Raw genomic sequence first — 13633 nt, forward strand, 5'->3', positions numbered from 1 at the left:
GCCACGGCGCCCCAGGAGCGCTGTCCTTTTGCAGCCACTTGGACACACCACTCAGACACATCTGCATTCGGTGTGTGCTCCGCCTGCTCGCTGAGCAAGTTGCCACCTTTACATACAATAGCAACATCAACACCAAGAGAAAGGGTGACAAATGGCTTTTATCTGGAACTTTTCATGTCCAAGGAGCTCAATGTGCTTTCTGTGTACAACAGGGCCACTGATCTCCACACTGGCCATTGAACCACAGCAGTGGCTTGCTGGCTTGACATCTCCCAAGGAAAATGTTGAAATCGCATGTGGAACAGGAAAATGACCCTCGAGTACGAGGGAAAAAAAAGAAAAAGATCATCTGGAGCGCGTCAACCCATGTCCGGACAGCCCACTTTTGTCGACAAGGTGGCCGAGTGGTTAAGGCGATGGACTGCTAATCCATTGTGCTCTGCACGCATGGGTTCAAATCCCATCCTCGTCGCTCTCCATGTCTGACACGTGTGCCCATTTGGCATTGTCCATCCTGTCGTTTGCTCCGGTTCTAGAGCTGTACATTTTCTAGCGGTGGCTGAACATGGTATAGTAGGCTAACGTCGGTATCGAGCAGTAACAGTAATGGTATTTACGTGCCGCTTCTGGGCTCTGGGTTGAGACCGCGTTTTCACTTACTTGCAACGCAAACGGAGAATGCGATTTTTGATAGTCTCTCGAGAGACTGCGCTAGGTGTTTAGGGATAGACTTTGTCAGTTCCCCCTGGGATGGTGGCCTCTCAAATAGTTTGTGATTCCTCTAGACGTTTCTACAGTAGAAGCCTGCTTCGTGGCTTAAATCCAAGCTAAGGAAACGAGTTAGAGGTCTGATGCAGAACTGCGAATTCAATGAAGGGGAACACTACAGTACATTGCACTGTATGTGTGAGGAAAGCTGCCCCCATCAGTCCCTTGTCGACCGAACAGAGGACTGTAAAGGATACCGCCAAGAAACTTAAGGATGCTGGTTGGAATCCAGCTCCAAAGAAGCCCCTTTGGGTGTTATGTCATCAAAAAGTAAGAACAGCGAATCTCCCTTTGATCAAAAGCGCAACAGAGCTGTTTTCTGTGGAGCAGGTTTCAGACCCGTAGACCTGTTTTATTTGTAGGGCAGGGCGCATTCCCAAACGCGAATCTCCTGTTTTAGAAATGCTTTGGGCGGCGTGAAGTGAAAATAAGAAGTGGTCCCCAGAGTCACATGGAAGCAATCAAGTGTTTCATCCGTGCTGTTTCAAAGACTGCCCAAGAGCTTTCCTTTCACAGAGGCGCAACGATTAATGATGGGGGTGCACCCTTCAATGCGCCTTACGACGCTAGGGAGTGATTGAGACGATTCGTAGCGTGTGCTCATTTCTCTCTATTCCCCGTGTTGCAGTGGTAGGATGATGTAACTTACTGCTTCGACACGTAACGGCATTATAATCAAGTGCAGGAGCTGAGGGCTTTAGTTTTGTTTCGTTTTCCATGGCGTTCGTAAGCGCGCAAATCAAAGGCAATTCCTGCGTCTAACACGAACGTAAATGCTTTTGAAAGTGCAGTGTGGTGCAGCTTGTAAAATCCTTGTCCACATTTGTGGTTTGTTGATGTTTGTTCTGTCTGCCAAAGTTGCATTTTGACATCCGGACGGGGGGACTTTATCATTTGAACGTGAAGCCAGCCTTAAACCCTCTGAGGCGTGTCTGTCTGCCGGCACGTATCTTGTGAAAGGTATTTTTTTTGAACGGAGAGCAGCTTTAAAAAGGTTTCCGCAGCCACCTCGCAGTCCGTGTTTGATTATAGGAGGAATGCGGCGCCAGCGGGCTTTTGTCGTGGTCGAGTGGTTAAGGCGATGGACTCGAAATGCGTTGGGGCTTCCCCGCGCAGATTCGAAACCTGCCGACTCCGGCGTCTGCCGCACGTCGCCTTGTGCCTGCGCGAAAGAGGCGAAGTGCCGCTTCTCCTTTCCTGGTACTATAACAACGCGAAATCGCTTGGACCCGCTGCCACGGAAATCAATTCTTCAGATAACCACACATTTTACGTTCGCACCTCTGGTGCTCTACTTATGCCTTTGAAAACCTAATGAATAAAGCTGAAAGAACGAACACGATCTGTAGGTGCTCGTAAAGCACGCAGTAAAGAACTGTTAACAGCAAGGGTTTCAGTGGGTTAACTGAGGAGAAGGCGTGATCGCTAATTGTTGACTTTTTATTTGGTGTTAGAAACACTCTTACTGTGCATGACGTGCAACAAATGTAGCCACAGAAATTGCACCAGGCTTTCATGACGTTAGGATTTGTTTGTGCAACATCCGAGAAGAGTACTTGTGGCTTGAATGTGAACTGTACGTGCCCGCCCCCTTTCCTCTGTAGTGCATGAGTTCCTCCCGGCATGCCCTTCGTCATTGTTCTGTCATCTTGTATTTAAAGGGTTGTATTTCTGCTGCTGAAAATAAGCAACGGTTTTCTCACAACGCCCTTTGTTCCCGACGGAGCCCTTGTCTGTCATGAAATTCTTCAAAACCTCAAGCTAGAAGAAGAAGAAGACGACAAATATGAAGCGTTACAGCAACGACATGCCATGAGACGATCGATAACGATTTCCATAGGATCCCCGCGGTTGCCTGGCAATCGTCAGCTTTGCGCAGTGGCAGTATCGTAGCCTGTGAGGTTTAGCCGAGGCGCGATTATTGCTAGTTGAAAACTTTTCCCAATACCCCGCTTCCACCGGTTTGCAACACAATCGGTGAAGGCAATTTTTGACAGTCTCGTCAGAGACTGAGCAAGGTGTTTAAAGGCAGATTTTGTCATGGTGACATCATGGTAGAAAGAAACGAGCTTGTTACGTCTCCACAGAAACGCTCTTTAGCTCTTTCAGCGTTATACAGAGAACAGCGTCTGTCGAGATCACTTTTGAGTCAGCGCGAAACGCCGTGTGCTGTCAGTTTGATTTCGTATTGCTCGTAGCGGCGCCCGGCTTTTGTCTGTGAAACGTTAGGTTGCGCTTCTTCATACTGCATCTTCGGCATGAGTGGAGCTTTTTAAACGTCTGTACTTACTGCGCCCCCTAAGAAATCGTTTGTCCCCGTTCAAAAGAGATTGTGCGATGTCCTGCAGCGTTCGCAAAGCAAACCTTTGACAGTTTGAAAAGAGTGTTTCGGCTCGGGAAACATCATGACCAGTGTCCTGCATGTTTTCTGTGTATAGCTGTCTTTTAAAGCATACAGAATTCATTCGAAATCATTGATTTCTCCAATTAACAAGGGTCCCTCTTTTAACCTGCGAGAAGCATTCTTTCAATGTAACAGATTTACTCCGGGGAAAGGATTCAGAGTCCGGAGTGCGGACTGATGGCGCACGGAGGGTCCATATACTGTGGATCCCTCAGTGATCTTCCGCGTATTCAAACCGCCAGCATGTGACTCCCCTGTCCCCGTGACCTCATTGCTCTGCTCTCTCCTCTGTGCAGCCGAGCCCGATTCACGGTAAAGTTAAAAAAAAAAGATGCCCTCAACGTAAGATTGACTCTGGAGCAAGGATAGATGTTACCTTTTTATCACTGAACAGGATGTATGTGATGTGGCGACTAGGTTCAATTTTGTATCCTCTTTAAAAGATTAAGGACTGGGGTGAGCGTGATTTACCACCCTTTCAGCTAAGAACCCGACGTGCGCACCGTTTAAGCTGCCTAGACTCGGCCGTTTAACTCTTCTCCATTAGCAGGGTTAAGGTTAAAGAAAAAAAACATTGCTGACTTCTTTTTTTTTTGCCAGCCGCTAGCGCTGATTAGCAAGGTTTGTATTTCAAGTTTTGCAAGTTGCATCCATTTTAAGAAAAACAAGTCGCGTTAAAGACAGGAAGTGAATACTTGCATTTAATTAAGTCTAGCCGTAGGCGGTTGTCCATAATGACCAGTTCTGTTCGAGAAGACGGAACAAAAAAGGCACCACTGGGATTCAAACCCAGGGTCTCCTGTTTACTAGACAAGCGCTTTAACCAACTAAGCCACGGCGCCCCGAGAGTGCTGTCCTTTTGCAGCCACTTGGACACACCACTCAGACACATCTGCATTGCAAGACTATGTCACCACTCAGACACATCTGCATTGCAACTTGCTCCGCCTGCTCGCTGAGCAAGTTGCCACCTTTACATACAATAGCAACATCGACACCAAGAGAAAGGATGACAAATGGCTTTTATCTGGAACTTTTCATGTCCAAGGAGCTCAATGTGCTTTCTGTGTACAACAGGGCCACTGAACTGCACACTGGCCACTGAACCACAGCAGTGGCTTGCTGGCTTGACATCTCCCAAGGAAAATGTTGAAATCGCATGTGGAACAGGAAAATGACCCTCGAGTACGAGGGAAAAAAAAGAAAAAGATCATCTGGAGTGCGCCAAGCCATGTCCGGACAGCCTAGCTTACTCGACGAGGTGGCCGAGTGGTTAAGGCGATGGACTGCTGCTCCATTGTGCTCTACACGCATGGGTTCGAATCCCTTTCTTGTCGCTCTCCATGTCTGACACGTTTGACGTTGGCCATCCTGTCGTTTGCTCCGGTTCTAGAGCCGTACATTTTCTAGCGGTGGCTGAACATGGTATAGTAGGCTAACGTTGGTATCGAGCAGTGACAGTATTTACGTGCCGCTGCTGCCAAGTGGCTCTGGGTTGAGACCGCGTTTTCACTTACTTGCAACGCAAACGGAGAAAGCGATTTTTGACAGTCTCTCGAGAGACTGCGCTAGGTGTTTAGGGATAGACTTTGTCAGTTCCCCCTGGGATGATGGCCTCTCAAATAGTTTGTGATTCCCCTAGACGTTTATACAGTAGAAGCCTGCTTCGTGGCTTAAATCCAAGCTAATGTAACGAGTTAGAGGTCTGATGCAGAACTGCGAATTCGATGAACGGGAACAGTACAGTACATTGCACTGTATGTGTGAGGAAAGCTGCCCCCTTCAGTCCCTTGTCGACCGAACAGAGGACTGTAAAGGATACCGCCAAGAAACTTAAGGATGCTGGTTGGAATCCAGCTCCAAAGAAGCCCCTTTGGGTGTTATGTCATCAAAAAGTAAGAACAGTGAATCTCCCTTTGATCAAAAGCGCAACAGAGCTGTTTTCTGTGGAGCAGGTTTCAGACCCGTAGACCTGTTTTATTTGTAGGGCAGGGCGCATTCCCAAACGCGAATCTCCTGTTTTAGAAATGCTTTGGGCGGCGTGAAGTGAAAATAAGAAGTGGGCTCCAGATGCACATGGAAGCAATCAAGTGTTTCATCCGAGCTGTTTCAAAGACTGCCCAAGAGCTTTCCTTTCACAGAGGCGCAACGATTAATGATGGGGGTGCACCCTTCAATGCGCCTTACGACTCTAGGGAGTGATTGAGACGATTCGTAGCGTGTGCTCATTTCTCTCTATTCCCCGTGTTGCAGTGGTAGGATGACGTAAATTACTGCTTCGACACGTAACGGCATTATAATCAAGTGCAGGAGCTGAGCCACGGCGCCCCAGGAGTGTTGTCCTTTTGCAGCCACTTAGACACACCTTTAGAAAAACATTTTGTTAACAGGCATTCTGCCTCAGCCTAAACACCTATAGCTTGCAAAGCGCATGCTATTAGACAGGCACCTCTGCAAGACCTTAAGAGTCTCTTAAACTAGTGATAGTAAGGTGTTCCCAATGGGCGATGTTCGGCTTTCAAATCATCTCTCCGTGGAAGCGCCGAGATGCAGCTGTTTAAGGCTTAGAAGCAGCTGACTGTTTTACTACCTAGCTGATCACTGTCAGTCAGGGAGCTTAGAGGTGAAAAGCCTGTCTGAGAGACAATTCGCCGTTGATCAGTTCAATATGTTCCGTACCAGCTCGGCGCACCCCAGATCATCTTGGTAGCCGTGTAGCTCATATGAGTGAGAGCGTGTGTGTGTACCACCGTGATTGGATGCCGGCCCTTCTCAGGTCACAGTAAACCTTCTGCTGCCTAACTTCCCTAATTTTTCAAAGAAATGTTTGTTAAATAATGAAGTCATAGTTCTATGGGATTCAATCATAGACCGTGTGACATGGAAGTCAGGAACCTAACCCACAGCGCCAACAGCACAGTCACATGCTGAGTGCTGAAAAAGCACTACAGAAACATTATCGACAGACAATGTACAGTGTGTACTATTCTTGTGTTGCGGTACATGAATATAATTATATCGTTATTAATTTCTAATTTATAACTTTACTTTATAAATTTATTAACGTTATTAATTAATTTCACGACGCACAGACAGGGCGCGGGGAGCCGCCGCCTGCAAACACAGCTCCAGGCAGGACTCCACTCCGCAGGAGCCGCAGAGCAGAGGAGATGGGCAGAGACCTGAGCTGCTGTTGCTGCAGACGCTGTCTTTTCTGCACTCGGGGTAGGAGTGAATGTTGAGTTGCCCTTAGAAATGAAGCAGAGCACTTCAACGGCACGGGTGTGTGTGTGTGCGTGCGCCTGGTGAGTCTGGGAGAGGCTTAGCCCTCTTCCATTTGCTACTTCAAAGTTGTACAACCCATTTGTATCTGCTAGGCGGCGCAGTCGTCGTGCACAAAGAACGCTTTGAAAAGCGTCAAAGGCAAGTCATTCCGAGTTGGTCGTTTGTGTTTTCTGTTCAGACGCGAAATGCTGAAATGATTTCTCGGCTCCTCGGTTGTCATTTCTGCTCCGTAAAGGAATCACAGCACGCGTCGCCTTCCAGCACGCTGGGTCGGGACACGATGCCGGGGGTCGGAGCGTGCGATGTCTTCCTCGTTAGTATAGTGGCAAGTATCCCTACCTGTCATGCAGGAGACCGGGGTTCGATTTCTCCGACGGGGAGTAGCTTTTCTTTTACCTCCTTAGAGAAAGAACTGCCTTTCACTTCTCTGTTTTCTAACACAGCGTCGTGCACCTTTTCATTGCTCTCGCTTTCAGAGCCTCCGCACGGCACACGACTCGACATCAGGAAAGCACATTGAAGTGAAAGCAGGGAGCGCTGCGACATGCACTGTGCAGATCCCGCCACACTAAGAGGTGAGTGGGTCTGTTCGATGCACAAAGAACGCTTTGATAAGCGTCAAAGGAAGTCATTCCGAGTTGGTCGTTTGTGTTTTCCGTTCAGACGCGAAATGCTGAAATGATCTCTCGGCTCCTCTGTTGTCATTTCTGCTCCGTAAAGGAATCACAGCACGAGTTGGCTTCCAGCACGGTGGGTCGGGACACGATGCCGGGGGTCGGAGAGAGCGATGTCTTCCTCGTTAGTATAGGACCTGTCACGCGGACCTGTCACCTGTCTCCACCTGTCACGCGGGAGACCGGGGTACATCAGGACGCGCATTGAAGTGAAAGAAGGATGCGCTGCGACATGCACTGTGCAGATCCCGCCACACTAAGAGGTGAGTGGGTCTGTTCGATCACAGCGCTAGGCGAATCCCCAATCCCCTTTTGTGCGTGGCGACAAAAGAAGTCTGTTTCCACCCGGGGACCTTTCGCGTGTGAGGCGAACGTGATAACCACTACACTACGGAAACTGTGGTAAGATGTGCCCAGCGGCCCAGCGCTGAGCTTCGACAATGCAATTCAGCTGCTTCCAGTGCCTTTATTGGGGTGCGCTGATGGACCATGCTCTCTCTCCAGAGACCAGCACGCCTGTCATGGACGGAGCAGGAAAGACGGCGCCACATTCTACAGCCCTCTCCACTCAATCGACGAAATCGGGCTACTGAAGTGGAGAAAATCGCCTCTCCAGAAAGTGCAAATATCATCTTGGAGAGTATAAATCCTATTGCCGAAGGTCAGCCCTGTCTACCAGACTAACCCTCCCACCTCCTGCAGCGATGGTCAGCTCGTCTCACACGCGAGAAGTTTCGGCTGGAAACAAGCGCCCCCTCTTCTCGCACGTTTTGCACGTTGAGTAGTTTTAATGCGGCTCCTTCGTACACAGTGCTGATCTTTTGGAAAGCAGGAGGCAAAATTGACATGTTCCCATACCGGGAGTCGAACCCCGGCTGCCTGGGTGAAAACCAGGAATCCTAACCGCTAGACCATATGGGAGCGAACAACCCTGCTGTTCCGGGCATCATGCAAGCAAACTACATAAATATGAGAAAACACGCAAGAGAGTTGTCACTCAGAGTGTCGAAGGGTCGATGTATACTGGGACTCAGTTGAAATGCAACGTCAGGACTTTTCCGAATTATGTCACACGAAGAGAGCACAGCCTTTTCCGCCCTGCCACGTGTGTATCGGTAACTCGCCGTGATCGTATAGTGGTCAGTACTTTGCGTTGTGGCCACAACAACCCTGGTTCAAATCTGGGTCACGGCAGAATAGGGGCATCTGCTTTTACTACTTGCATGAATGAAGGCAAAAAAAAGCCAATCGATGTGAACGAACGGCGCTTTACAGAGGAGTACTGCCTGACTGGATCGTTGATGAACGACAGAGGCCACTCCGACCTCTTCTCGGGTTTCTTCAATGACTTACTAAGGATCTTCTTCACATTCGCCAATGCAGGGGAAGCCAGTTACACCAAAGCAAACGCAGGAAAGTGCATTTCAAGCAGAGACCAGGAGGGACCTGTTTACACCAAGTGGTCGGAGTATGGAACAATGCACCCAGCCCTGTTGCTGGAGTCGATTCTTGATTAGATCTTGGGCTCACTAAGAAGCCCCCGCTGGGTACTAATCTTTCTGTTGTTCTCGCAGATGTTGCGCTGCTTTTGAGCCGACAGAGCTCGTCTTGGTCTGTCGGGACAGCCCAATTGCAAATGATCGGCTCCAGGTACAGAAAAAACGTGCGTTTGGTACATGAGTGCATGAAGGCACCGGAAATACATTGGGAACAAATGACTGGTGGTTCAAGACCTCTGTGAAGTGCAGGAGCGTGCAAGAAGAGGCTGTTTTCCCCCGGTCTCGAACCTGGGACCTTTCGCATGTTAGGCAAACGTGATAACCACTACACTACGGAAACCCGTAGGGTTTGTTGCTGGTGTATCGCTTGCGTTTCGGGCTGAGAAAGGGATGCGTCATTTTAGGCAGGGGGCGCTGGAGAGAGGAACAAAGGGAGCGATGAAACAAAATGCCGAAACCCGGGATCGAGCCAGGGACCTTTAGAACATACTCTCACGAATCGTTAGAATGTGTGCGTTTGATCATCAATTGCATAACAACCACATTCGTTCGACTTGAGCCATCAAGCTCATAGTTTTCAAATCTTGAAAGCTGTCATTGAGCACATCATAGTCTGCAGTACGCCCCGTAACTTGCGTACTTCAACAGAAAGAAGAGCAGACAGCTCCATAAATATGCGAGGCGCAGAGAGTGCAAGGCGAGCCGCACACGTTTCGGTGGCTAAGAGAGGGCAGTTTTTGCTTCTGCATTTCCTAAGTAAGGACGCATGACAACAAGCGATCGCGGTGCTCATTTACGACATAGTGGTGATGAGTTTTCAGTACATGTTCTTTTGAACGAGCAATGAGGTTGCTGCCTTGGACAGCTGACTGCACGCTCTCATTGTGCCACGTGATGAGTATTCACCAGGCTCGTTCAGTCATTAGTCACATTCCATCGTTTGCCATAAGCAGATGCTGCAAGGTGATGTGGATATCAGTTCCCAGTCTTGTGGACGAGGACAAAAAGAGCACACAAGGGCTCAGCCGGGAGTTGAACCCAGGACCTCCCACACCCTAAGCGAGAATCATACCCCTAAACCAATGAGCCACGGCAGCACTTTCTATTTTATCCTGTCAGCGAGCTTGAGGACGGGGGAGAGGCGTCATTCATCAATAAGTCAAGAAAGCCGCAATTACACGACTGCCTTGCAGACGAAGGGCAGTGAACTGCACCCGGTAAGAGGGGAACAAGCGGCACTAGGCGACACCGAGGCATGAGCCCCAGCGAGGGGGGTTAGCTTGCATGGTACAGCGCTCGCTTTGCATACGAGAGGTAGCGGGATCATTTCCCACGTCCTCCAGGTGTGTGCTTAGAGCTTGATGTGCCGAAAGGTGTCCTTTAGCCTGTGGTCACACCTTGCATGGAGAGTGTCATGCAGCTGTCAATCATTTCGCAGCCACGCCCCCTCTTCATCTTCTCTCTGCCTTAAGCGTCTCCGCCACTCTCTCTTGACATTTCATGTCAGCATGTCAGAAGTCCGAGTGACGTTTTTAATGGCTGAGTGAGGGCACGATGCTGAAGCAGAGAGGCCACTTCAGCCAGAGAGACTTGTGCTAGGTGAGATCTGAAAAACGGACTCGCAACAGAAACAGACCAAAAAAGTATCGGTGAGATCAAAAGGCAAATGCAACATCCAGCAGAGGGCGTCTAAAGATTAGGGAACGGGCGACTGAAATCCATATGAGGCAAACTTTCCGGCTGTGCACTGCAGCTGGCCTCGTTGGCGTAGTTGGTAGCGCGTCAGTCTCATCATCTGAAGGTCCTGAGTTTGATCCTCACACGGGGCAGGGCTGCTTCCTCTCTTGCTCTTTTCAAACACTTGCGGCAACTGTTCGCTCATAACCACATCTGGAATGCGTGACCTTTACACGGGGGAGAAGCAACGCCGCATCCCTTTTCTAAAGAACATTCACATTCAGAAATAAGTCAAGAAATTTGCCATTACGTTTGCTGTCAGCCTGCCCATGTTGCCAAAGAAAGATTCACTCGGCGTCAACATGACAGAACAGCGATCACTTGAAAACACTGTTCCACACTCCGTAAGCAAGAACTTCAGTGTTTGCAGTCACCCGATATGCCGATAGTCAAAGGAGCACAAAACACGAAGCGTCAAAAGACAAGATGAGTTGATGGAAAGAGCGTTGAATTGATGAGCACAAAAGTTCAGCTCGTACAATAGGCAACGAAGGTCCCGGCATCATCATCGCACTTGAAAGGACTGCCTTGCAGACTAAGGGCAGTGGGAGGTTGCTGTTTTGAGATGGAGGCATTGGGATGGTGGGCCGAGATCTATTCTTCTTAAGGAATTCTTCATCGTGAAAGATCGGTCCACAGGTCATCCAAAGAACTTACAAATTTTTGGGACTCTTCCGGAAGGGAGTGAAGTGCTCAAACACATGACATGCCCCCTTGATCTCACATGCACAATTCTGCTGCAACATGCACAGCTACCGTCCACACCAGGCAGTGGGGCTTCAGCAGAATTTGCTACGCCACCTGCAATTACATATCCAGCTGCACACATACAGTGCCTTGCGAAAGTATTCGGCCCCCTTGAACTTTTCAACCTTTTGCCACATTTCAGGCTTCAAACATAAAGATATAATTTTTTTATTTTATGTGAAGAATCACCAACAAGTGGGACACAATTGTGAAGTGGAACGAAATCTATTGGATTTTTGAAACTTTTTTAACTAATAAAAAAATGAAAAGTGGGGCGTGCAAAATTATTCGGCCCCCTTGCGTTAATACTTTGTAGAGCCACCTTTTGCTGCGATTACAGCTGCAAGTCGCTTGGGGTATGTCTCTATCAGTTTTGCACATCGAGAGACTGAAATCTTGCCCATTCTTCCTTGCAAAACAGCTCGAGCTCAGTGAGGTTGGATGGAGAGCGTTTGTGAACAGCAGTTTTCAGCTCTTTCCACAGATTCTCGATTGGATTCAGGTCTGGACTTTGACTTGGCCATTCAAACACCTGGATACGTTTATTTGTGAACCATTCCTTTGTAGATTTTGCTGTATGTTTGGGATCATTGTCTTGTTGGAAGATAAATCTCCGTCCCAGTTTCAGGTCTTTTGCAGACTCCAACAGGTTTTCATCCAGAATGGTCCTGTATTTGGCTGCATCCATCTTCCCCTCAATTTTAACCATCTTCCCTGTCCCTGCTAAAGAAAAGCAGGCCCAAACCATGATGCTGCCACCACCATGTTTGACAGTGGGGATGGTGTGTTGAGGGTGATGAGCTGTGTTGCTTTTACGCCAAACATATCGTTTTGCATTGTGGGCAAAAAGTTCGATTTTGGTTTCATCTGACCAGAGCACCTTCTTCCACATGTTTGGGGTGTCTCCCAGGTGGCTTGTGGCAAACTTTAGACGAGACTTTTTATGGATATCTTTGAGAAATGGCTTTCTTCTTGCCACTCTTCCATAAAGGCCAGATTTGTGCAGTGTAAGACTGATTGTTGTCCTATGGACAGACTCTCCCACCTCAGCTGTAGTTCTCTGCAGTTTATCCAGAGTGATCATGGGCCTCTTGGCTGCATCTCTGATCAGTCTTCTCCTTGTCTGAGCTGAAAGTTTAGAGGGACGGCCAGGTCTTGGTAGATTTGCAGTGGTCTGATACTCCTTCCATTTCAAGATGATCGCTTGCACAGTGCTCCTTGGGATGTTTGAAGCTTGGGAAATCTTTTTGTATCCAAATCCGGCTTTAAACTTCTCCACAACAGTATTACGGACCTGCCTGGTGTGTTCCTTGGTCTTCATGATGCTCTCTGCGCTTTCAACAGAACCTTGAGACTATCACAGAGCAGGTGCATTTATACAGAGACTTGATTACACACAGGTGGATTCTATTTATCACCATCAGTCATTTAGGACAACATTGGATCATTCAGAGATCCTCGCTGAACTTCTGGAGTGAGTTTGCTGCACTGAAAGTTAAGGGGCCGAATAATTTTGCACGCCCCACTTTTCATTTTTTTATTAGTTAAAAAAGTTTCAAAAATCCAATAGATTTCGTTCCACTTCACAATTGTGTCCCACTTGTTGGTGATTCTTCACATAAAATAAAAAATTTATATCTTTATGTTTGAAGCCTGAAATGTGGCAAAAGGTTGAAAAGTTCAAGGGGGCCGAATACTTTCGCAAGGCACTGTATACATGGCCCCTCTGTCCTTTTCAGGATCTCAAAAAAAAGCATAGCGTGGTTTTCCTGCAACCTGATTGACCGCATCTCCCTCAGAATGTGCCCCGTTGCATTCATTGCTGAAGCAGGACGGAGGCTAACGGGCATGCCAGAACAGTTAGGCTCAGCGATCTCTCCAAAATATTGTGGTTGTAGTGGAAGAAATATGTTTTAAATTGTACCTTGGTATTTCAAACTCTCTCTAGAATGTTATCCATTTCTATTTTATTTTGACAGGAACTGGCTAATGACACTAGATGAAAAGAGAAGAAAGAAAACACAACGTTTCGGCCGTGGAGCCTTCTTCAGGTGTGAGGGCTCCACGGCTGAAATGTTGTGTTTTCTTTCTTCTCTTTTAAGCATGGAATAGACCTATTACTTGTTCCTTTGCAGCCTACGCATGCTGACACAGCTCCCCACCTGAACTGCTAATGATGCCTGGTAGTTTGTGGTACTTGGGTATTGTCTTATGTTTGCTCAAACTGCATATGTGTGATTGCATATTTTTGGGTATTTTCATATGTCAATATTTAATTCACTGACATTCCTGTATGCTTGGAAGAAAGGTAGATTGGATTTGGCACAGGACGCCTGCCCATATTTGTTGATCATTGTTGACCTGGAAAAACAATGATAAAAAGTGTATGAAAAAAGCTCTCTCCAATATTTCCCTTCTCTTCGCCATGGTTACACTGCCCGTTCTTTCCGTCTTTTGTCCTTCTACAAAGATTCCAGGGCTCTTTTTCCACCATAATATCAGAATTTTTTTTTTCTCTT

General features: G+C 47.9%; 5 non-coding genes across 5 annotated transcripts; 3 read left to right on the top strand and 2 right to left on the bottom strand.

The window, feature by feature from the left end:
• The first annotated feature begins 390 nt into the window (after positions 1-390).
• trnas-gcu (transfer RNA serine (anticodon GCU)) lies at positions 391-472 on the top strand. Its single transcript has one exon. It is a non-coding gene; the product is annotated as a tRNA-Ser (tRNA).
• Positions 473-2635: 2163 nt separating this feature from the next.
• LOC148642477 (U4 spliceosomal RNA) lies at positions 2636-2777 on the top strand. The gene has a single exon (XR_015929419.1). It is a non-coding gene; the product is annotated as a U4 spliceosomal RNA (small nuclear RNA).
• Positions 2778-3940: 1163 nt separating this feature from the next.
• On the bottom strand, positions 3941-4014 carry trnat-agu (transfer RNA threonine (anticodon AGU)). The gene has a single exon. It is a non-coding gene; the product is annotated as a tRNA-Thr (tRNA).
• Positions 4015-7980: 3966 nt separating this feature from the next.
• trnae-uuc (transfer RNA glutamic acid (anticodon UUC)) lies at positions 7981-8052 on the bottom strand. The gene has a single exon. It is a non-coding gene; the product is annotated as a tRNA-Glu (tRNA).
• Positions 8053-10386: 2334 nt separating this feature from the next.
• trnam-cau (transfer RNA methionine (anticodon CAU)) lies at positions 10387-10459 on the top strand. The gene has a single exon. It is a non-coding gene; the product is annotated as a tRNA-Met (tRNA).
• The last annotated feature ends 3174 nt before the right edge of the window (positions 10460-13633 follow it).

The sequence above is a fragment of the Lepisosteus platostomus genome, chromosome 22 (assembly GCF_059453375.1).
Source record: "Lepisosteus platostomus isolate fLepPlt1 chromosome 22, fLepPlt1.hap1, whole genome shotgun sequence".
Classification (NCBI taxonomy): Eukaryota; Metazoa; Chordata; class Actinopteri; order Semionotiformes; family Lepisosteidae; genus Lepisosteus; species Lepisosteus platostomus.